The sequence below is a fragment of the Parasteatoda tepidariorum genome, chromosome 5 (genome assembly GCF_043381705.1).
Source record: "Parasteatoda tepidariorum isolate YZ-2023 chromosome 5, CAS_Ptep_4.0, whole genome shotgun sequence".
NCBI lineage: Eukaryota > Metazoa > Arthropoda > Arachnida > Araneae > Theridiidae > Parasteatoda > Parasteatoda tepidariorum.
The window spans coordinates 18,732,550-18,755,819 of NC_092208.1; the positions used below are offsets into that span (position 1 = coordinate 18,732,550).

At 28.2% G+C, this 23,270-nt stretch overlaps 1 protein-coding gene across 1 annotated transcript in view; it reads right to left on the minus strand.

Moving 5' to 3' along the window:
• The window catches only part of LOC107450041 (neurotrimin-like), a 288,112-nt gene that overhangs the window by 229,289 nt on the left and 35,553 nt on the right, over positions 1–23,270 (minus strand). The window lies entirely within an intron of this gene.

Genomic DNA, 23,270 nt, shown 5'->3' on the forward strand with positions numbered 1-23,270 from the left:
AATAACTTTTTATTATACTTCAGTCTTTTGCATTGATAGATATGACTGGATTGTGGATAAACAATGATTAGTAATCTCTAGATATAAAAAAAACCTCAATAAGTAATACCCTCCAAACTAGTTTTTTAATCTTATAATAGGCTTCGGCATCACTTTAGCAGCAATGGCTGTAGCATCATTAAGTTACTATAAAATTGCTGAATCTTTTAAATTATCAAGTTTTTTGAGACTTTTTTAAACGAGTCCAAATATTTTCATAATTCATAATTAAAGACATTAGTCTAGAATTCAGGAACCACTAGAATATCCACTTAACCCTCATTACCACCAACATTGACCTCAAGTTTGAGGCATATACTGTTTGAAATCTCTCAGCAAAAGTAGAATTATATAGCAACTGTTTTTTTTTTACCTCATTCATCAAAAACAAATGAATAACCATAAGAAAGAATTGTTAACTGTAGGAAAAACCATCTATTGACTGTTTTCACCTAATACGGTTAAGCAACCGTATAGTCCCACCAAATAGCACCAAATAGTCCCACCTTATGATGCAATTCAATTGTTTGTAGCTGAGTAAATACTGTAGCCGAGATGTCTAATCTGTTATTCTTATCAACTGATTCGAATCACATTGTTGACACCATAATATTTCTGTCATTCCCTGAATACATGAGGAGTTTAAAGTGTATTGAACTGCTGTATTGATGAGCCTCAAATATTAAAATACGAAACTCTCCTTTACACATAGATGGCAACAACACAGAGTTGCTCAACAAAAATACAAGTGATAAAATACGAGTGTCTTGTACAAGTGATAAAACACAACTCTACCGAAATCTCATGTCGTTAACCAAAAACAAAACCTAACATAGCAAAACCCCAAGATCTAGTTAAAATTCATTTTTGTCGTTTTGGACCAGTTGAAAGTGGCTTAAAGCCCTCAAAAAATGCCTCTAACTGTAAACTTCATTTCGTAACTCATTCGTAAACTTTATAGTTAATTAAATTAAAAGACTGCTGCCGTTTTTTTTTCAGTATTCTTAGAAAGAAAATTTTAACAGTTTCTTAGTATTCAGGGGTTTATTTCTTCTACTTTACTAAATTAACACTGAGCGTGTTACCGCATTTACTTATTTTATACACTTTCAATGATATAGATGAAATTAAGAAACATACCAGATAAAGGAAAAATTGTGCAGAATTTCGCTGCTTTTCTTGCATTAAGTGACTTATTCTAATAGCTGGTATAGTGGGGATTCTTTTTCGATATTAATAATAATTTTTTTCGATTCCAGCTAGTTAAAGTATATTGCCCTTTACAAGCATTTTTTCTTAACATGTTGACTTATTTGGTAATCAACGTCTGTTGCTTATTATTTGGTTGATATTTATATAAATCAGGACAATTTATCTTTCACCTGAATAACTAAAGACATTTCAGTTTGAAAACGCGCAAAAACAAAAATCCATGGCAATTACTTTCCTCTACTTTTTTATTATAAATTGTATCTATTAAGGGGACACTCCAACAACAACATATAATTATCAAATAATAAGAAGTGCCATTTTTATCGATTGTATTGTATTTTATCTATTGTATTGGTTGCAATAAATTTTATAAATCATAAATTATAATCATTCATACTGAAATAAAATCTTTAATAATATAATTAAGAATTTGTTTGCTTGCATGTCTTATAGCTCTAAAAAGTGTTTGCACTGTTACACTAGAGTTCCAAAATTCGGACAGTGGTTAAAATAAACAATTTCAAACCCTGATTTTAAAAATTATTCAAAAATTTCTTTTATCGTCTGGGAGAGCTTTATAAAAAAAATACTTTTTCTTTCATTAGTTGCCAGTGGTTTCATGTCAAGTATAACAGCTTAAAATTAAACTTAAAATAATTCTGTTTTATCAGATATTTTAAACTATAACATCAGATTACGATGGATTACGACACATAATTAGTAATTTTAAATTACATGAAAGCACATGTTTAGATTTATGCATTTAAAACTTGTTTCTAAAATAACTATTTTAAAACCAATTGTAAATAAAATGAAAAATAAGTTATGAGCTGCGTCGCAGAGTTGATGAAGAAATAATACGAGTTAGTTTAAGAATAACGGAATAACTACTGTAAAAAAATATTAAGGGAAGGAAACTTTGTAGAAATTGTACTAATTCATTTAGGAAAAACAAAAATAATTGCCATATTGTTATCAACCGCAATGAGGCTTAAATAATTTTGGAAATAGGTTTTAGTTGAATTTAAAATAAGATATGTTCCAAAAAGTAAAATTAATGGAGAAATAGTGCTTATAAATTTAAGGGAGCAGTAAACAATCGTTATATTATTATTGAGACCAACTATGTTTTAATTAATTTTGGAAAAATATACTAACTAAAGTAAAAAAATATGTATGTTATACTAAAAGGTACAATTAATGGATAAAAGGTGAATTTTTTTTAAAGAGAAGGGTAAAAGAATGCGTTACTATTATTGATCCAACGATGCTTATTTAATTTTGGTAAAAGGTACTGATTAATACAAGAAATAAGCTAAATTCCAAACGGTACATTTTTAGGAAAAATGGTGCTAATTAGTTTGGACAAAAAACAAACAAAAAAAGTGCATTGCATTATTGACGCTAACGATACCTAATTAATTTCGGTAATAAGTACTAAATAAAATAAAAAATATACGCGTTGTAATAAAAAGAAAATCAATTAAAAATGTTACTAATTAGTTTAATTATAATGTAAAAAAATTCCATACTATTATTGACACCAATGACGCTTGATTAATTTTAGAAATTGGCTCTGCCCTGTGCGTCTCCAAACACGTCTTCGATGATAGTCAGGACACAGTTGGAAGCGGGATTCGTCGCTAAAGACTATACGTCCCCAGTCGGCATCATTCCAGCCTGATCGAGCGTCGATTTTGTGCGTCTTAGTGGGTTCTTGGTGCGTTGATTTTTTTGTTATAGAGTGTAGATAAGAACAGGGACGAAAAGCGTGATTGTGGTAAAACTGTTTCAATAATGTGTAGATTTAATATAGATACTGTGGAGACAGGAAGGGATAAGAACCAGAGAAAAAAAAATATTATGGAAGGTTTTGACTATCATGAGTTGGCCTCGATCAAACATCATGCTAAATGATACTGAATACAGCTAATCTATATATTGATGGGATATGCTTCTATAAACGTGTTTTGCTTAATCTAATAATGAAAAGTCACCAGAAAGTAAAAATACAAAAAATAAATAATTAAATAAATACTATTTTTAGCTGTTATCGCGTCCGTAAATGTCTTTTATCTTTAGCCATCATGTTGTTCTGTAGTGATTTATTAGTCGTTTGTCAATCTTACGAAGAGTGGGTATTCAGCAAGTATTATTACAAATTAATACGATATTTTGATATTCGGTCGTTCTTTACTGCTTATTGCAAGAAACACATTTATTTGAAACTAAAATTTAATAATGAACTTAAATATTTGGAAAATTTTCTTATGTTTGCTATTTAAAGCAGTGATAATATTCAAATTTTATGAAAAAAAACATATTTTAAAACAATTTTATTGAAACTTATACTGTCTGTGATAAATTTCTGTTCCTTTAAATTTAGGAAAAATAGTGACGCTCGTAAGTCATTTTTAATGAATTCTTCTTTATAATCTTATTCAAAAATGTTTTCAAAGTTCCTTAAAGTTTATGATCCCACATGATTTACTAAAACGAAGTTTCACATCCTACTAGCAGATTCTGTTTGTGCAAAGTTTACTTTGTCCTTACTGTAGTTTAAAATGACATTTTGAAGCTGATGAATACGAAAACCTAAAAAAAAGAAGACTAGGCATTAATTAATCCTTCGTCTGTTCGAAAACTAATTAAGCTAACGAGGAGACATCCTTGACATTTAAGTCTTAATGAGACATTGTGTTAAGAAATAATTTATTTTCACCCCCTGGGAAGTGTAGGAGAAGACAAAGTTTGTTTTCCAGTCTATTTAAGTTTTAAAATCTTGGAAAAAGTAAAGAAATTCTAGAAAAAATAATTTGCAGTTAAAAATACTTAAATTTTCTTTCATTCAACTAATATACATCATTATTTTTCTATTTACTTCGCTTCAGCAATTGTTCTATTGATCTTTGTTAATTAATCTTTTCGAAAAATTAATAGCCAAATACAGTGATTAAAAATTCAGAATATTTTTTTTCTTGCTATGTATGCCGTTTAAAGACAAGTTTAAACATGATTTAAACTACGTATGCTAGATATTAGTTGGCTTTGTTAAAACATTTTCAGATTTTTACATTTTCTAAATAAATGAATCTTCGAGAGAATGAATATAATTTGAATTTATTTATTATTTTTTCGAGTAGACCCATATAAAATGTGTTGTTTTGTTATATTTTTTAAATTATTTTATTTTATACTTCTTTTATATCAAGATTAAGTCTTTGAAAAGAAATTGAAGCTTATTTTTTTCCCGGAAGCATTTTTTAAAAGCACTACTATAAACAAAATAAACACACAGTCTCAGATAAAGTTATAAATCCCAATTCTTTGACATAGCAACGATTTATATACAATCACGTGAATGACTGAAAAATAATATAGACTAATAGACTAAGACACGTGATACTATATCTTAAACATAATCGTTTATACTTTTATTGATGATAATGGATTTTATTAGACCGACGTAAAAAAAATATTTTCCAAATATTTGTTCCTAACGGAGTAACTGAAACTTTTAAGTGATTTTTCGGGTCAGGTAGGGGAATAAAATTTCTCCCCGTAGTTAGCGCATGAAATTCAGAACCCTAATTCAGAACCGTAACCATTCCGTGAGACTCGGGCAGACAGAATGCTGAGTGAACACAAAAGAAAAGTGTAACAATATTTTTTCCGTAGGAAATTTTATTTTTTTGTAAGTGCCGCAGAGAGCATTCCTCAACTTAGCTCTTCAAATTAGTAGATAAATTTAAGTAATACTCTTAGGTAATGGGCTTATTTTATGTGTAACATTTTAAAGCATTTTAAATTGATACAATTATTATGATCATTAAAACACGGATCACGTATATGTATAGTTAGAAAAAAGCACTTCTTACTTGAATGTTAAACGGATTCAAAAGGTAATTTTAAAATTTAGGGTAAAAAGACAATGTTCTTTTAAAAATTTTGATTTAAGTGCAACGCAATTTTGCTTAAAATAATATTTGGCAAGCATTATTAAACTATAAGAATGTAGTTATTATATTTTGTTTTTGTAGTTATTATATTTTGTTTCTATATTTTGTTTTAGACTATAATAGATTTTAAATGAAGTTTTCATTATCTACTTTTGTCTAATCTACAAAAATTGAATTATATTCGTATGTTCTTTTTAATTGGAATATTTTCAACGGAAATTAACATTGTATTAAGAGATATATGGTTTATGAAGGCAAATAAAAACAATAGTGTGAATATTTAATTTTTGTTACGCAAGCATAATGCAGTACAGGATTTATAATTCTTAAAATGATGAGCCCTTTTGTAACAGAAAAACGATGCAATTTAAAAATAAAGAAAAATTTAATTTTTAAAATTGAAAAACTAACATTTTAATTTTAGAAACTTTTTAAATTAGTACGATAAAAATAAGTTTTAGACAAATAAATACACATACATAATAATTGAAAATTTAACTGAGCATTTTAAAATTTAAGCCTTTCGCCTTAATTTTAAAAATATCATCGTAATCATGTATCATCTTAATCATACATCATTTATCATCTGACTCATAATATCATATTAAATTATAAACATTAAAAATACTATTTATTTATCAAGATATCTAAATGCAATGGTAAGAAGAATTTATATTTCGTATCAAATAAAAAGAATGTGTTTAGCCTTTTGAATCACAGGAAACAGCTAAAAAAAAAATTTCTAGTTAAAGTTTACCACTGAAAAGCTTTATTTACAAACACATATCCAGTAAAATCAAACATCATTTTTCAAAACTTTAAGAAAATGCATTCGTAAAAAAACTTCAAGTTTGGTATAAAGAAAAGAAAATACATGCATAAAAATATTCTCTTCCTTTATAACCTGGGGCGAAATACATGTAACGATTTGGAGGTATTTGCGTGAACTAACATACACAAGCACATATAGATGAAATAAGTAAAAGGGGAAAAATGGAAGGCAAAAAAAATATTTGTAAAGAGACTCCTGGGTGGTAGTACTAACCAGTTTCTGAGGTAACTATATTTTGACGAAATATATGTTTGTTATTTCTTTTTTTCCCTGTAAGATCTTTCCTCAAAAAATATCATCCATTTTCCCGTTTTTCGATCCAATCATTCACAGGCGTTTCCACTTTCTTCTACACAAGATTAAGGTCGTCAGTTTAGACCTATATGCATGATAAGGCCAAGATATTTTTCCCGATAGGAAAAAGAAATTCCAGAAATTGGGGTGAAGATTTAAAAAGTATTTACCGGGAATAAAATGATTTATTGCTATAGCTTTTTTTCCGAGGAAATAGGGATATTTCTCAGCTTGTTTCGAACGCAAATATATAGCCCATTTCTTTTTTTGTTTCAAGTATTGAATTCATATCATTTAAACGAAAACGTCTCTGGCTCTTCTTTATAAAAGAAAGTATTAAAGTGGTCACTTGTTACAAAATAACATTTGGCTATAAATTTTAAAGCCATAAAGCAGTTTTATTATGTACTGATAGCTCAAGTACAAATAAATAAACTTAGATTTTTATTCGGTTAAAATCTGGCGAGTTTTTTAACGGTGACAGAAATTTTTCTCATAAATATTTAATTCGAACAGTAAAATGCATTTACAATAAAAGAATTCCTAGGCAATTTTTCGGATATAATTAAAGTATATTTACATGAAACAAGAGGTATTAAAGTATTTAAAGTAAAGAGGGCAGTAAACTGAAATATCGCTTATCATTAAAGCATATTTTTATGAAAATTAATATTTTTTGTATTTAATTTTACGACCTTTTGGTTTAAAATCAACGAAAACATGGTTGTTTTTATGTTCTTTAATAGTTGCGGAAAGTTTGATTGGAACTACAATCAGTAGTTGCGATTCTATAGACCTTGGACAAACTATTAGACACACTATAAGATTCAATACGAAATCTTAATTATCAGGTGATACTATACAGATTTATTGTTTCTATGGGACTGAAACAGGTTTGCAATTGTTTACGTTTGTGTATAAATTGGCAGAGTTAGACAATATATAATATACATTCTACGATTGGAGAAATTAGACGATATGTCGTATAGATATAGAGTATTTGTTATATCAGATATTATGATAGTAAAATATAATAATTAGACCAAATTATTAGACTCACTATAGTGTTTTAATAATTACATGCTTTGCACGAGTTTGTATGGGATACTTTTATATTTAAACATACTTGCAATGAGTTTTTATTTAGGAGATTTTTTTATATACTTCCTATTTGTATATATTTTTAATGTATTGCATTACAATGTTAACCAACTGATAAACGGACGTAAACAAATGCAAACCGCTTTCAGCATCGCAACAGCAATAAAACTCTCTGGTATGATAATTAAGATTTACATCGGATTCCTTTATTGCGTCTAATAATTTGGTCAGGCACATAATATTATGACTAAAGAAATTTGACTAAATATAGTTTAAACCACGTGACATTTTTTCCACACTAGATGATATCCAAGCTAGTATATACCAACTCTCATATTACACATGATTTTTATTTTGCAAAAAAAAACTGGTTGGTTTTTAATTTAAAATATAAATATCAGGTAAGATACTGAACGCAATGAGTGCTCAAAAAGTATACTTCGGTATATAATGGTAAAAAGTAGTATTTAGCTAATGGGCCATCGCCGATGCGTTGCAGGTGAAAAAAAAGGTGTATCAGCTGGAATTTTAGTACAAGGAACAGTACCAATTTTGAGGGCAAAACTGTTTAATAGAATGGACATGATTAATTCATGATACATCATTTTGGATATTATATCAGTGTATTATTTATATATAAATCATTAGTATATACTTATATATTATAAATATCAGTGTATTATTTATATATTAGTCCAGAAACGAAGAAGCTTCGAAATAATTTAGACAAAAATCATACGGCGTGAGGAAAAAACCTAAGTTTCTTTCATTATTGGTAAAGTATCGGCAATAATTTCTTTCTTATGAGAAGGCGTAATTCTTTACATCATGTTTATGCGAAAAAGCACAACCATGCAGAGTATCGCAAACTGCGCAAGAAGTTTACTTAAAACTTTAAAAATCTATTTCTTTGATGGATTTTCTAGTCCCATGGAATAATTAGCGTAACATTCCAAAGATTATCTACAGAGAGTGGAAAATTACATTCAGGAATGGCGTGCCGTGCATGTGTCATATTGTATTGTAGAGCAATGGTCAAAAAAGTGATTTTTGACGAAATTTTTGAATGTGACTTTTTGAACAACACTTAATATTTTTGAACAGCACTTAATATTTTTGACCACCACTTGATTTCGTGTAAAACGTTTCATGTCTTAAATATATTTCGTTTTTTTTCCTTCCAATTCGAACGAAATGTAAGTAATAATTAATCTTTTGATAAATGCATCTTGACAGTCTGGCCTAAATTAATTCTATGGTGTAAATTTGGAACGATTATTTTTTTTTCGTGCGAAAGAATGGTAGGCTGTACATGAGTCTTATGGTATTGTAGTGCAATGCTCAGTAAAGTGATTTTAGTCCAACATTGTTCAATCGTAACTGTCTTGACCCTCCTTGGCTTTTTTGACCATTACCTGTTTTTGTGTAGACCGTTTGATGCATTGATAATGTTTTATTTTTCAAATAATTAAGAAATGCAAGCAATAATTAATTTTGTGATGAAAGCATTGTTACCGTCTGGACTAAGCAAAGTGTTGAAAATAATTCAAAGATTTTAATTTTATACAAGAAAATACTAAATTGTTTATAATGGGGATTAAATTGAATGAAATTTACATAATTTTAAAGCAATAAGAAATCCATGGTTCATGAGATCTTCATTGAATTAAAGCTACTAGTCCAAACTAAGGAATATCACGCAATTATAGAAATATATCGCTAAATACATCATGCTATTAAAGCAATTTAATTGTATAGTTGTAAGATAAAAGTTGATTATTGCGACGGGCAGGATTTCAAATTATGTTAGCAGATCCAGTTAGCTTAAGGGGAAAAATATTTATTTGTTTTCCCCTTTCGTATATCATCTTAAAATCTAAGGTAAATTTATCCATCAGTTGTATATCCATTTAAGAAGAGTGGCGTTTAAAAAACTGAGCAAGATAAGTAACAAATCAAAAGGTACTCATCCAGTAAATGACCTAGATCCCAGACAATAATTGCAATCTTCTTTTTTTTAATGCTAGAAGAGGCTTGTACTACAAACTGACGGCGGTACTTTTTTTTTACAGTTTTTAAGTGAAAGTGGGCAAAAGAGCTAAAAAACCGTAACGCTGGCAAATGCTCAAATTTTCTTGCTTTTTTTCTCTTTGCCAAGTCGTTAATCTTTATTATCGCTAGCAAAGATGGAGAAAGTGGTGAGAGATAGTGGAGAAGCAATTTTTCATCTGCAAAACCAAAGATTGCAGAAGAGAAGAGTGCTAAGAAAGAAGACAGACAGGCATGAGGTGGAAAATCAAAATTCTGGGCGTGAAGTGTGCTTATGAGGTATAAAAAATATTGAAAAAAGAGGAAGATCGTTTTTTTCTTAATATTTCTTCCGAATATTTATGTATATGCATGTCTTTCAAACAAAGGAGGGTTAAATCATATTTTCTCCTCAATTGTAACATTAGTCGTAGGTAGAATATTTTGTCACTTATTTTATATGATATTTGAAACGAAAGAGAAGTTTTATTCAACTATTCAGATAAAAAATATAGCTTAAATCAGCCAATTGAAAAAGGGTTTTGCAATTGAAGAAGATTTAAAACAAAATTTTCGAAATCACATAAAACATTCAGAGATTTAAACTGAAAAAGGCTACGGTTAGCTGAAAGCATAATTTTTTTTTCCTACTGCTAATCTAAATTTAAGTTATGGACACTTAAATGTAATGTTTTGCTTTTGACATGAAAAATAACTTAGATTCTTTTCCTTGAGTCCTTTTTTCAAAGCGGCCTTCGATATTTTATTTCGGGTTATTTTATTTGGTAGAAATATATATTTAAATACCAGATATATTGTACAGAATCAGCAAAATATTAATTCACATGATATAAATTGCAATACAAAGAGATTGCAATATTAGAAAGGACATAATAATTCTTTTAAATGATAGTTGACTACGTAGAATAGAACTAGAGCAAGTTAAAATTATTATTTTTTTAAGATTCGGTTGAGTTACAAATAACAATTCCTATTACTCTACAATTTGCTTTGAAACAGTTTTTGTAAATATGAGGAAAGTTTAATTTTTTTTAAATTTAATTATGCTTTTACTAAACGCTAGTTTTTGAAGTGTAGTTAGTTTTATCAAAACATTTGCAGTTATGCCTTTCTCTTTTGAACTGTGGCTTCAATATATATATATTACAAATTAAACGTAAATTAAGCATGCTTATTGTGAGAAAAAAGATACTTACCTACAGTTTAAGACATACATAATGTATATATTTTTACAATTCAAAACGTACTCCTTACACGTTTTAACAAGACTTCTTATTTTTATAAAAAAAATATTTATGTTAAATGTTCAAATCAAAATATAAAATAAATCTGTTTTGTGATAAAAAAAAATTAAGATGCAAATTTATTTATTTTTTACTTCCCGAAGCGATGTTATTACTACGTCAATTTTTAATGAATTTAATAGCTAAAGAATAAATGCAAAAAAACTCAATATTATATATCTTAAGCTAAAATAATTTGTAACATGTATTGAATATTGATATCAGCTTCTGCTTTTTATGCATTAGATCACATAACGTTGCAGCAAGAGGCTGAATGGCTTACTTAAATCAACTTAATCTTATGACCCATTAAATCATGATCTATGCTATCGTATTACCATTATCTATAAGGTTTGCTCATGGGGGAAAACTTTTCCATCTTTGGGGTAATAAATTAGTCTTCCATCATTTTACTCTGATGGCAGTGTCAAGGTGGCCGTAAATCGAAGCTTCTGATCCGTATTTTTGCTTTTCGTCCTGGGATATTAATATCCGCTTAGTTGTAGTTCTGAGTAGTCCATATAATATATTAGCTGTAAATTTGATGCTAATACTTATGTTACTATATCACTTTAGTTTATTGAAAATTGTAAATATCGAAAATATTGTGCATGACAAATATGCTTGCAGAAATCGTTTATAGAATGTTCAAGTCAATAAAATATTTATTTAAAGAAATGCTTTGATTTGTTGTATCTGAATGGTTAAACTTCTGAGGGGGCAATACATATACAGAGGATAAGAGTATGGTCCAAAGTACCAATATATGGTAAAATTTACATGTTTCTTGCTCTGTGGAAACAACTAAAATCTCAGTAATTTTTACTGAAATATTTTGGTAAGGACTTTACTAAGTTAAATATGGTTACATAAATCTGTGTAAAAGTTTTGCGAATGTGGTAAAATTTGTTACATTTATCATGATACCTTAGAGCGTGACGTGAAACCATTTATTTGATTTTCATTCCACTTACAAATTTACTTTTGAGTTTTGCATTTTTTACTAAATGTGGGGTGATAAGAGCTATAATTTTGAAAACCAGAACTTCTGGTTAACTTTTGCCATATGATCTAAAAAAATATTAAATAAATTGCTTATGCACCGTATATTTTTATTTTTATTACCAAAATTATGATATTTTTAACCAGAAATATCATTGCCATATAGTAGTGTGAATTAACCAGATTTTTTTTTCACAGCGCATTATCAGCTATTACAAATATATCACAACAAATTTTGGGGAAACCAATACAAATCGATGTATATGGATGTGCAATAAGTGTTCATTACTTATAAACAGATTAATAAGAAATAAATTTAAAGAAGTTCATTATTTGTTGTACCAGCCTTAATCAAATATCAGTAATTGTATAAAACTATTGATACATCTCTCTTTATCTTGCCTTGCTCGTTTATGAGTTTGTAATTTACAAGTTCATCGAAATCTATATCTATATATATATATATATANAAAGCCTGAGTAAAACTCCCCGAATGGCAACGCTAGAAAATCGACCAATGATTGCCGCTAAAAATTTCTCATGACAAATCTAGCTGAGGTGGTTCAACATATAGCGCTTTTAAAAACGGAAACTTAAATAACCTTAAGCTAGGCAGAAGTGAGTAGTCTTTGTCGACAGATCCCTATTTTAGTATTTTGTCGAAAGCGCTTTTTTTCACGAATTTATATATTAAGAATTTATTTGACGATTTATGACTTAGATCACGAATTTATTTGTTTTATTATTGTTATTAGTTATTCACTGAAAAATGAGTCTCAGTCGTGCTGTTACTCTTTAAGATTTTATACTATAGCTTATTTCTAATAGCTTTAACGAATTACATGTCATTTATTTGAATTCAAATTTATTTTAATGACTCAGTATTTACTAAAGAGATGTAATTTTTTTTTAAAAAAAAGTTGTTATATAGATTTGAATGATTGTTTTGAATTCTTAGAATTTTGTGAATTCTTAGAATTCTTAGAATTCTTTGAATTTTGCAATGCACCTAAGTTAGTAGCAAGCGAAGCGAGCTTGGTTTGCGAAGCAAACCATATAAGATTGCGTAGCAATTTTCAGGGGTTGGTGAGCGTTAGCGAGCAGGGGGCGTAGCCCACTAGTATAAATAATTTCTATTTTGAAAAAAAAAAAAAGATTGAAACAAACGCACATTTGTTAATGAAAAAAATATTGTGTTATGATTTTGTTACAACCAAAGTAATTGATATGATATTTAAAAAAAGCAAAGACTAATTTGCTATTAATATTTAAACTTAGCAAATAAATGAAATTGAGAAATAAAAATATATGCTATTATATTATATTATATAAATTCATACAATAGTTACATTCGCCATGCATTTGTTACAATTTTAAGGAAACAATAATAAATGTCTTTTATAAAATACAATTAAGAAAATAATAATATTGATTTTAATTAAATACTTATGCTAAAAATTCGCATGTAGTTACGGGAATTATATGTATGTAGAATAAAGCGCATGTACGTAAAATATTAGAATATGACGAATACCTACTAAAAAAGCAAATAAATTTTCATTCATTTTAATTGAATTCTTTTGATTATTTTTACATGTCTAATTCATTCACCACTCTTATTCAAAATGAAACATTTCGCAATAACCATCATGTTAAATATTTTTAAACTAAACTTTCAACAAAGCAGATAATACTGCATATCGGAACATCGCAATTAAAAGATTAACATACGGTATTTATAAAGTCCGTGCGTGTCGAGAACCATTTTTTTGAAGTACAACCTATTCTTAAATAATATATCCCCTCTGCAGAGGATCAAAATTGTGATGGCTTGTCTTCGGATCATCCTCAGGGATGTTTCTCAGACCGTCGCCAATAGCCCATTGTGCAGCTCTAGTGCGACGTAAATTAACTGCAACAACAACAATATCTTAAGTAATAGATAAAAATTTAAGTCCCAAACAATTTGTATTATGCAGTATCTGGATAAAGAAATGTCATGTTTAGTCTGATATTATCTGACTAAAAATATCCGGACCCCCACCTAAAGTCACCAGTTGGGGGTGTTTTTCGTAGTTTTGTCTCATTCCCTTAATCCCTGTTGTTTGGAAAATTAACTCAGATATCTGTGAGGACATTCTGGAGCAAGCTGCTTTCCCAACACCTATGACAATATTTTGAAGTTGGCTTATTTTTCTTTCAACAGGAGTACTGCGCCATCTAGACGTTTTTGAGCAGCTCTAGTTTGTTGAAATGGGTATTCTAGGATTGAACCCCAATCTAGATCCCATAGAACATTTTAGGTACGAAATAGAACTCAGACTACATTGCCAGCCAAATCGACCACCCTTATTGCCTGCAAGCCTGGAAGTCAACACCTATGACCATCTTTAAGTTGGCCACCTTAGTTAAAGGAAAATATCCCCAAAATTATGCAGACTGTCATGGATGCAAAAGGGAGACCAGAATCATATTAATGTGTGTCTTCACACTCCCAAAACCACAGTTTTGGATGACCGAATACTTTTGAGTTTATAGTATATTATCATCTTATATCCTAAAACATATATTTTACAAAATATCTCTCTTTAGCCCTTAATTCATCTTTATGGATTTATTACTTAAATAATATGAATCGATATTTTTTAGCCACGTCCTATAGCAACATATTTAATTCCCATAGAAGCAAACAAAGCAAGAAAAACATGCTTTACAATCCATTATTCGCCTGGAATGTTGATGTGCAGAAACTACCGTATCCATGACACCTATTTCCTTCTTATTCATATTCTATCTTCTTGTTTGAGCCACTGAAGACAAATGAATTGTTCATTTTATGTTAAAGTTCTGAAAGTTTCAAACTGTCACCGTCTTTCGGAAATGAGGTGACCCCCAAAAAGCATTAAATTGGGATGCCAACCATTAATTTCATCATCAATTACACAATAATTCGTAGCTGACGTGAAACTTTAGGCTACGAAGTACTAAATCATGTTCTGAGAAAGAGAAGGAAAAAAAAGGAGCTTTGACTTATTAATCAAAAGTTCATTTTTGGATTAAGAGGCATCAAGAATAAGAGACAAAATGTCAAGAAAAGAATGAATAATTGTTTAAGGTGGACACTAAAAAGCTATTAGTTGTATGAATAAATACTTTACTGATTATAGAACGATTTTGTTAATACAGCGTTTGCTATTTCCTTGAAATATAAATTTAATCGTCATTTGCTATTTGTAATTAGAAGCGAGCTCATAATTTATTTAAATAATAGTAAATTATTTTATCAAAATGTAACTTTTTCTTCCTTTTGGTATTGTTTAGGTTAAATTACAAATTACAACCTGTACTTCCTGCAACTCACAATTTGGTTTAAAATGAATTTTTAAGCAATGGAGATCGTTATTTTATTCAACAATTCTGCTATTAAACGATAATGTTTGATATGCAGTTCATTTTGTAGAAGTATTTCAAAATATGATATTTTTTTGTTCTGTGGCTTCAGTAATTATTTTCGAAACTAAAAAAAGAGGAAAATGTCTTCATTGTGAGAAACAAAAACTATTTCCTTAAATTATGAACAATGCATAAAGTAGAAAATGTGACTGAATTTTAAATGTCCTGGGACAGTTTTTTTAACATCACAAGTCAATAATAATTAAATCGAATATATGATTTAAACTTTTGTTTAACATATATTTAGAACTAGTAATTTTTATTAAATAATTTTATGAAAGAAAAAATTCAATAATCTCTCTGTAGGTTATTTATTTCATAATTTGATCTGATCATACAAATTTGCATTATTAGTTCACTTATTTTATTTATGCATCACTTTTTTTTTATAACTTCAACTTTAAATTTTCTGCACCTAGTAATTGTTTTGAGCATTATTAAAAGAATACGAATTTCAATAGAAAAAGTAGTTTAAATGAATATCAAATTTCTATTATAAATCTCTTATTCCCATTTCTAACCTGCGCCGATATATTCAATTTATTTTAATAACCTCAAAGCATTATTTAAAAATCAGACGTAAGTAGCTTTAGGAGGTCAAGATGCATAAATATATTGTGAAAATATTTTTTTTGAACAAAATCTGTCGGAAATATCTTTTATGATTTTTTTCGTCATGGAGATGCAAGAAACGGTTTTACACTTTAAATTATATTTCAGGCTCGAGGGTGACTTTTCAAAATGTAATGATTTGAAAGTCTTTTTCAGAATTTCAAATACTTCCATCCTAATTATCTTTTGTTATTTCAATTAGATACATATCTTTTGTTATTAATTTTTCCTTATTTATCTCCAAAGTAGGAAAATGAATCATACAATTTAATAGGCATAGCTATGTCGGTTTACAAATTCATTTGGTGATTTTTACATTAATATGGTAGCGTATTACCGGAAATACATTATAGTTTTTATTATCACACATTCAGTAAAAAATACAAAAATAAAAAGTAAATTTAGCCGAATAGATAAATTTTATATCACACTCCAAACTACCCCGATAAAATTTCCAAATTTTACCACATTTACCAAATTTAATTATGCATTTCAAAATTACATTTTATTATCAATTTTATCCAGATCATCACCATTGATTGATCAAAAATTATCGGACTTTTTGGTGTTACCATAGAGTTAGAAGCATAGTGTATTTTACCATTTTCTGGAAATTTTAACCATACTTTCACTCTTAGTTTAGAAATGCGGAGAACTAAGAAAATACTAGCACTGAGAAAATACATGATTGCCAGGGCAATGAAAGCTAAAATTTAACTACTTTTGAAAACTCTGAAAAACTTTACGAAAAAAGCATGCCAAACTTATTTTCATCAATTAATATAGCTTTACTAAATTTACTATTACCTTTTACGCAATACATAGTTTCCGCAATGCCGCGTTAGAATTTACTTTGCCGAATTCTAACAAGTTTATGATTTAGTTTTCAAGCTCAAAATCAAAAGGAAAAACACCTTCTAAAAATGGATGAGTGTAAAAAGGCAAATTCTTTCGTCATGCGAGAAATTCTATTCAATCTTGGGTAAATCATTCATTTTCCCGTCTATATATTAACTCCCTACCGGAAATTTACGTGGTTTTCAAAATTATAGTTCGAATTACCATTAATTTTGCATACAAATATAGAAAATTGAAAAATAAATTTAACCAAATAAATGGTATATATGCTATGCTTTAAAGTATAATCTTGAAATTACCAAATTCTATCACATTAACTAAATTTTATCACATGTTATAAAACCATATTTTTCTGTTCATTTTATCAAATTCATTACCAAAGCTCTACGTTTAAAATTACTGAGTATTTTGGCGTTTCCATAGAGTCAGAAGCATTTTAAATCTTACCCTATTCCTGTAGTTTTGATGAAGAATTTTTCTCTGGGAACGGGATCATCTTCTCAAATATAAGGTATAACATAAAGATGGAAAATTGGTGATAAATAATGTAATGGTATAAAAATCATTATTAAAGAATAAATGCCATGTGGCGCTGTCTGTAGAAACAAGTATTTTATAATTTATTTTATAAAAAAAATCACTTAGAGTTTTAATTGCAATGTTCAGACATTTTTCAATATTTTTGTAAAAAATTGTCTTATATTATAAAAGGAAAATAACATTAAGCAAAGAGTGGAAATTTTTTGCAGAATTATCACTACATGTATCCACCTTATTATGCTGTTATTTTATATAAATTATTTATTTGCCTTATATATTATTTGTTTTATGTATATTATTTATCTTATATATTATTTGGCTTCGAATGAATCGGGCATTTACAATTAATTTCAGATTTCGATTATAATTAACTGAATTTTATTGCTTTTTAAGACTATAACTTCGAAATACAAGTGTTGTAGTACTGGTATATGCATCTCTGAATCCAAGGGCCTGCAGCTCTCATTCGCTACTAAATGAAAAAATAATTAACAACAATTTTTAATTTAGAAAAATATGCATTTTTTACAACCTTTAAAATACCTGTACAAACGTAATAATAATATACTCAGACAACGAAACAGCTTCAATTGTTTTCTGGTAGGTTAAGCGTTTTTGAATTATAATTAATAATATAAAACTATATTTTTTAAATTAAAGTAGAAACATAAAGAAGATTTAAAGTATCTGAAAATTCAGCCCAATCGAAATCTTTAGTTTAGAATTTCAAAGAGTTCTTTGAAAACAATAAAAAAATCAAATGCATTCGTATTTGTTTATTCGTATAAATTCGAGAAAAGAAAACAGTAGAATGCAAAAGGAATTTGATCACGAAATAGTTCTTTTTTACTTTATTTTCTTTCTTTTTTTTACTTTAAAAGTAATGTCGAACAATTGACCGTAAAATTAAAAAAATATTTTTTTATTTCAATTTAAATTCCTTCCAGAATCAATTTTTCGTTGCGTATACGTTTTGAAATTCGGGTACGACAGAAAAAAAATATTTTACTGCATGCAGGCGCATTTCTAGATTTTTAACAAAATTTTCATCCACTGCTCTAATACGTACTTAATTTTTTTTACTACATATATAAAATAAAAGTCAGTTTTCTTACCAATTATTAGAACCAGATATTTCTCCCTAACCATTTTATTTATTTGGTTCCTCATAAAATTCTGTTTTATTTTATAACAATTAATCAACATCATTGTAGTGTCGGTTTCAAATAGTATTATTACTTGCAACTACTTATAAGTAAACATTATTATACCTCATACCTGATTGAAAAACTTCTGTCGCTCTAAAAATAAACAAATATGAAATAACAGTCAACTTCAAGGGCTTGATATATATTAACTGAGATTTCATTTTTTTTAAGTGAATAAAGTTTCCAATCAAGTAATATCTTACTGATTCAGTTTTTTGGGATTATTTATTTAATTAATGTATGTAATCATATCTCATATGATTATTCTTTTTAATCATTGATCATATGCATTCTCGCAATCCCTGACTTTGTAATTTTATCAAGTCTACTATCGTATAATGCTTGTAGTTAATGAAATAATTAATTGTATATCCATTGCAAGAGTAATTATGATCTTAGTATACATTGTAAAATATGATTCTATGTAAACAGTATAAGTGTTAATTCTTCGCTATGCAGATTTGTTACTGTTTCCAAACAATTTCGAAATTCTTTTGTTATGTTGTATTAAGTAAGCGTTTTTAGATACAGAAAATTATTCATTCTAAGAAGACTTTAATGTTTATTACACAATTATATTTATTTTAAATTATGGAGACAAAAATATTTTTAAATCAAAGGGTCTAAAACTATTCTTTATATATGTTATGTCACAAATAATGACATAACATAACATAGTATTAATAACTTGATGCAATTCTTAGTATAAAGTACTTAATAGTGAAATTCTTAAATAAAAATATTTAAAGTTATAAATCTTTAATAGTTATAAATCTTGAATTTCCAGAAAGTAAGATACATAAAATTCGCTTTCTCAGCTATTATTCGAGTGATTTTGCTTGAATTTTGTATTTTGCCACGTGATTTACGTTCTTTAAAGCGATGAAAAAAATGATATACCTTTCAATTCAAAAATTTTTAAATCATTATTAAATAAAATTATAAAAAATATTAAATATTTACTGAAAGTTTTTTTTTCCGCGTGACATTTTCTCCGGATAAACGAATTTTATAATTGAGTGCAATATTTTTTCAATTTGCTTAAAAAGTTCTCGATACATAGCAAAATACGCAAAATATAAAGTTAAGATTAAGGGGTTGATTGAATCGTCTCCTGGCCAAACCATATTTTCCATGGGGCCATATTTTCCAGATTGCTGCTATCCCTTAGTGGTCAGAAATCTGAATCCGTCAAAAAAAGGCATCTTCATTCCGAGAAAGTACGTTTTTGCGACTAATTTCGTAACTTAAAATATAGCTTGCGCTAATTAATTAGCATAATTGAGTTCACTCCTTCAAGTCGTTAATATTGAGTCCCAGAACGTGAAAATTCTTTGATTAGATAAAAAGTTATTCAGGGTGTTCCGTTTTTTCACTAATTGTACAATGCTGCTATACATAAAACTGTCATTATCCAACTATATATTTCAAATATGTAAGACGCGTAACAGAAAAAAAAATTTAATAAAAAATATAAAAAGTTTCCATAATATGTAAAAAATAAAAATTTCGACATTATCGACCTACCTATTACCCACTTACTTTACTTACAAATTAAATTATTTTGCCAAAAACTTACAAATAACTTGCATTACTTTACTTTAAAGATAATTCGAGGAATATATTTCAAAGTAATATATTTCAATATATTATAGTAACATATTTTAATATATTTTATATTTCGATAATTCAGTTAATATATACTAACTAATGTGTAGATAACTAATATGCAGATAATTTTTACTTCAAAATAACTTACATTACTTTTCTTTAAAGATAAATATATTATAGTAATATATTTCAGTAATATATTTCAATATATTATAGTAATATATTTTAATATATTTCAAAGATAAGTATATTTCAAAGAAAACAATTTGTTTCTTTCACGGCATCAATAGAGTAGCTAAAATCAAGAAGAAATTTAAACTTATCAATAGGTCTGATGAATGACATTATGACTTAAATTAAAATGAATAATAAATAAAATTTCGATAGCCAGTCCAAATTCTTGAATTCTATAGAAATCTCTTAATTTCAAAATTTTTATCCATGATTTTTATCCATGAAAAAGAGTTTTAATCGCTGATACAAAAAATCAGAAGCCTTTCGCTTCCTGATGCAATATTTTCATTAGTACAATCTTTAGTTAATAATTATAATCATTTTTCAAATAATTTTAATATTTTTAGTTTCAATCATTACTACAAAAATTGAAAGAAATCTGGTTCCTTGACTCAGCATTTTACGCACTGGTTTCTAAAACCCCTTCAAACTATCATTTATCATAAATCAATGAATTCGGAATAATGTAAAAATAAATGTAATTTTTTCAATTTATGTGGTCCGCAAACAATTAAAAAACACAGTTTTTTAGGAAAGTTTGTTTGATACAATTTCTAACAGCGTAACGCTTCTCAAATTCAGCTTTTTTTTCTAATAATTCCAGGTCTTCCATACAGCGGTATTATATTCCAATGATTACCTTCCTTGCTGTTAAAGCAAGTCCAGAATTCCTAAAAAGGATTACGTTCACCTATTAAAGCAATTAAAGAGTTCCAGCGGACTTCAACATTATGGTTTTCTCAAGCTCAAACTTTGACTTTAATTACTCTCTAAAACAACTCTTTATCTGCAACCAACTTTATAATCTGTGATAAATTGCCTATAGATTAGAAGATTACGCTTAAACACGTAAACGACGTCAAATTATCCCAAAACATGTCATTCCACGCTGAATTGCTTTCATCTTAATTATCTACTGGATTAAGATGAGAAAAGGGTATGTTTTAGCTATCGAAGTTAAATTCGATTTTTATTTAAGTTTTTCGAAACAGAACATCTTGGTAATTATTTAAAGTACAAACTACTTGCGGATATGCAGAACATTTAAGATTTACTTATACATTATGTCTAAATTTGAAGACATTCGTTTTTTTTCTTCACTTTTTCTTTTTTTGTTGCATTTGTATTTAATTGAATACAAATTGAAACAAACAAATTTTAATTAATATTTTAAGAATACTAATTTTTTGATGTTTTATCGTTTGTTATAGCATTTTTTATTGTTATTTATTACCGACGTTGAACAGCATACCAATTTCTGAATATATGACAGTTGATGTTAAACTCTGTAGCCTTGTAATTTTGAATTTAACCCATAAGACAATGAAATTCTTGGATCAAGAATCTGGACAAACTATCCCTCATGTAGGACTTTTTTATGGAACTAGCTTACATTTGCGTTATATGTGGAAGAAAACCATGAAAACCTCCCCGAGATAGATCGACAAAAAGAGGATTAGGGTATTTTTTGCTATTTTTTCTATTTTTTTAGTTTTAGGTCATTTTTTAAAATCTCTAGAAGCACAAGTCCATTCTTACGTTTTTTACATTTATTTGATAACGTTAACAAACTAAATTAGGTAAATCACTTTGCGATTTGCCATCTATTTGATAAATTAAATAGGCACAAATTTTCTCATGGTATCTGTTATTATTTTTTCTTTTATTTTATGACAGTCGTTGAACAGCCGACCCACTTTTGGGCTACTAATGTTCAACTCCGTAGCCTTGTAATTTTGAACCAATCCAGAAAGCAAGGAAACTCCTTTATCAGTACCTCCAGAGGTATTACTTGTTATGAAAACATGGAGGGCTTTGAGACTCGACAGGTGCATCAGTCACCATTTACTACACCGGGAGTCTTCGGCCGTCTGGGATCGAACCCACGATCTCTTGGACATTGACCCTGTGCCCTGCCTACCTCTATCCCGGCCCCTATCTGATATTATTGAAAAAATATTTAATAAAAAATTACAATTTGCACAAGTATGGATTAAAATATCTCGGTCACCAAAATAACTTTGAAACTCATTTTGCCAATATTCACCAATCTCGGTTCAATAAGGTTTTAAACGGTCATTATTTTGCCAATAATGAACCGATATGGATATGTTCGATTCACCCGATATTTTATAGCCACTATTCAGCAGATGTTTACCCTATATAAAATTGTCAAATTCACCGGATATTTTATTTCGATTATCTCCTCAATATCGGCCCTCTGCAGATTGGTTAAGTTCACCCGATATTTAATAGCCCTTATTCAGCCAAAGTAGACCCTATGTGAAATTGACTAATTAACCCGATATTTAATAGCCATTACTTAACCAATATAGGTCATATATAGAATTGTTCAATTCCTGCGTTATTTTATAGCCATAACCCAGCAAAGTTTACCCTATATAGAATTGTCCAATTGATCCGATATCTTATTTCGCTAATATCGGCCTTATACGCATTTGTTAAGTTCACACGATATTTAATAGCTGTTATTCAGCCTATGTCGGTTCGATATAGAATTGTCCGACTCAGCCGATATTTTATAGCCGTTATTTAGCCAATATAAGCCATATATGGAATTGTACGATTCAGACGATATTTTAAAGCTTTTATTTATTCTATTTAGACCTTATTTAAAGTTGGCCGATTAACCCGATATTTTATAACCGTTAAATATAACCTAAACGGTGAAATAATAAAAGCTTTTCTCAATCTATTTTAAACATCCTGCAATATCAAGAACAAGAATAATTTTTAAGGCCTCTTACATTGCTTAAAATTCTACGCCAAATCGCACCATATTACCCCAAAAAGAAAAATAATAAAAGCAATTTTTCCTTTTTAAAATAAGTGTGTTTAATAGTTCTATTAATTAGCTTTTGAAATATTTGTATCAGCTGAGATTGTGTGCTTTGAGACAAAGCATTTACGCGGCTTTTTGAGTGGCTTTCTTATTTCAAAAAAAATTCTCTAAACAAAAAAA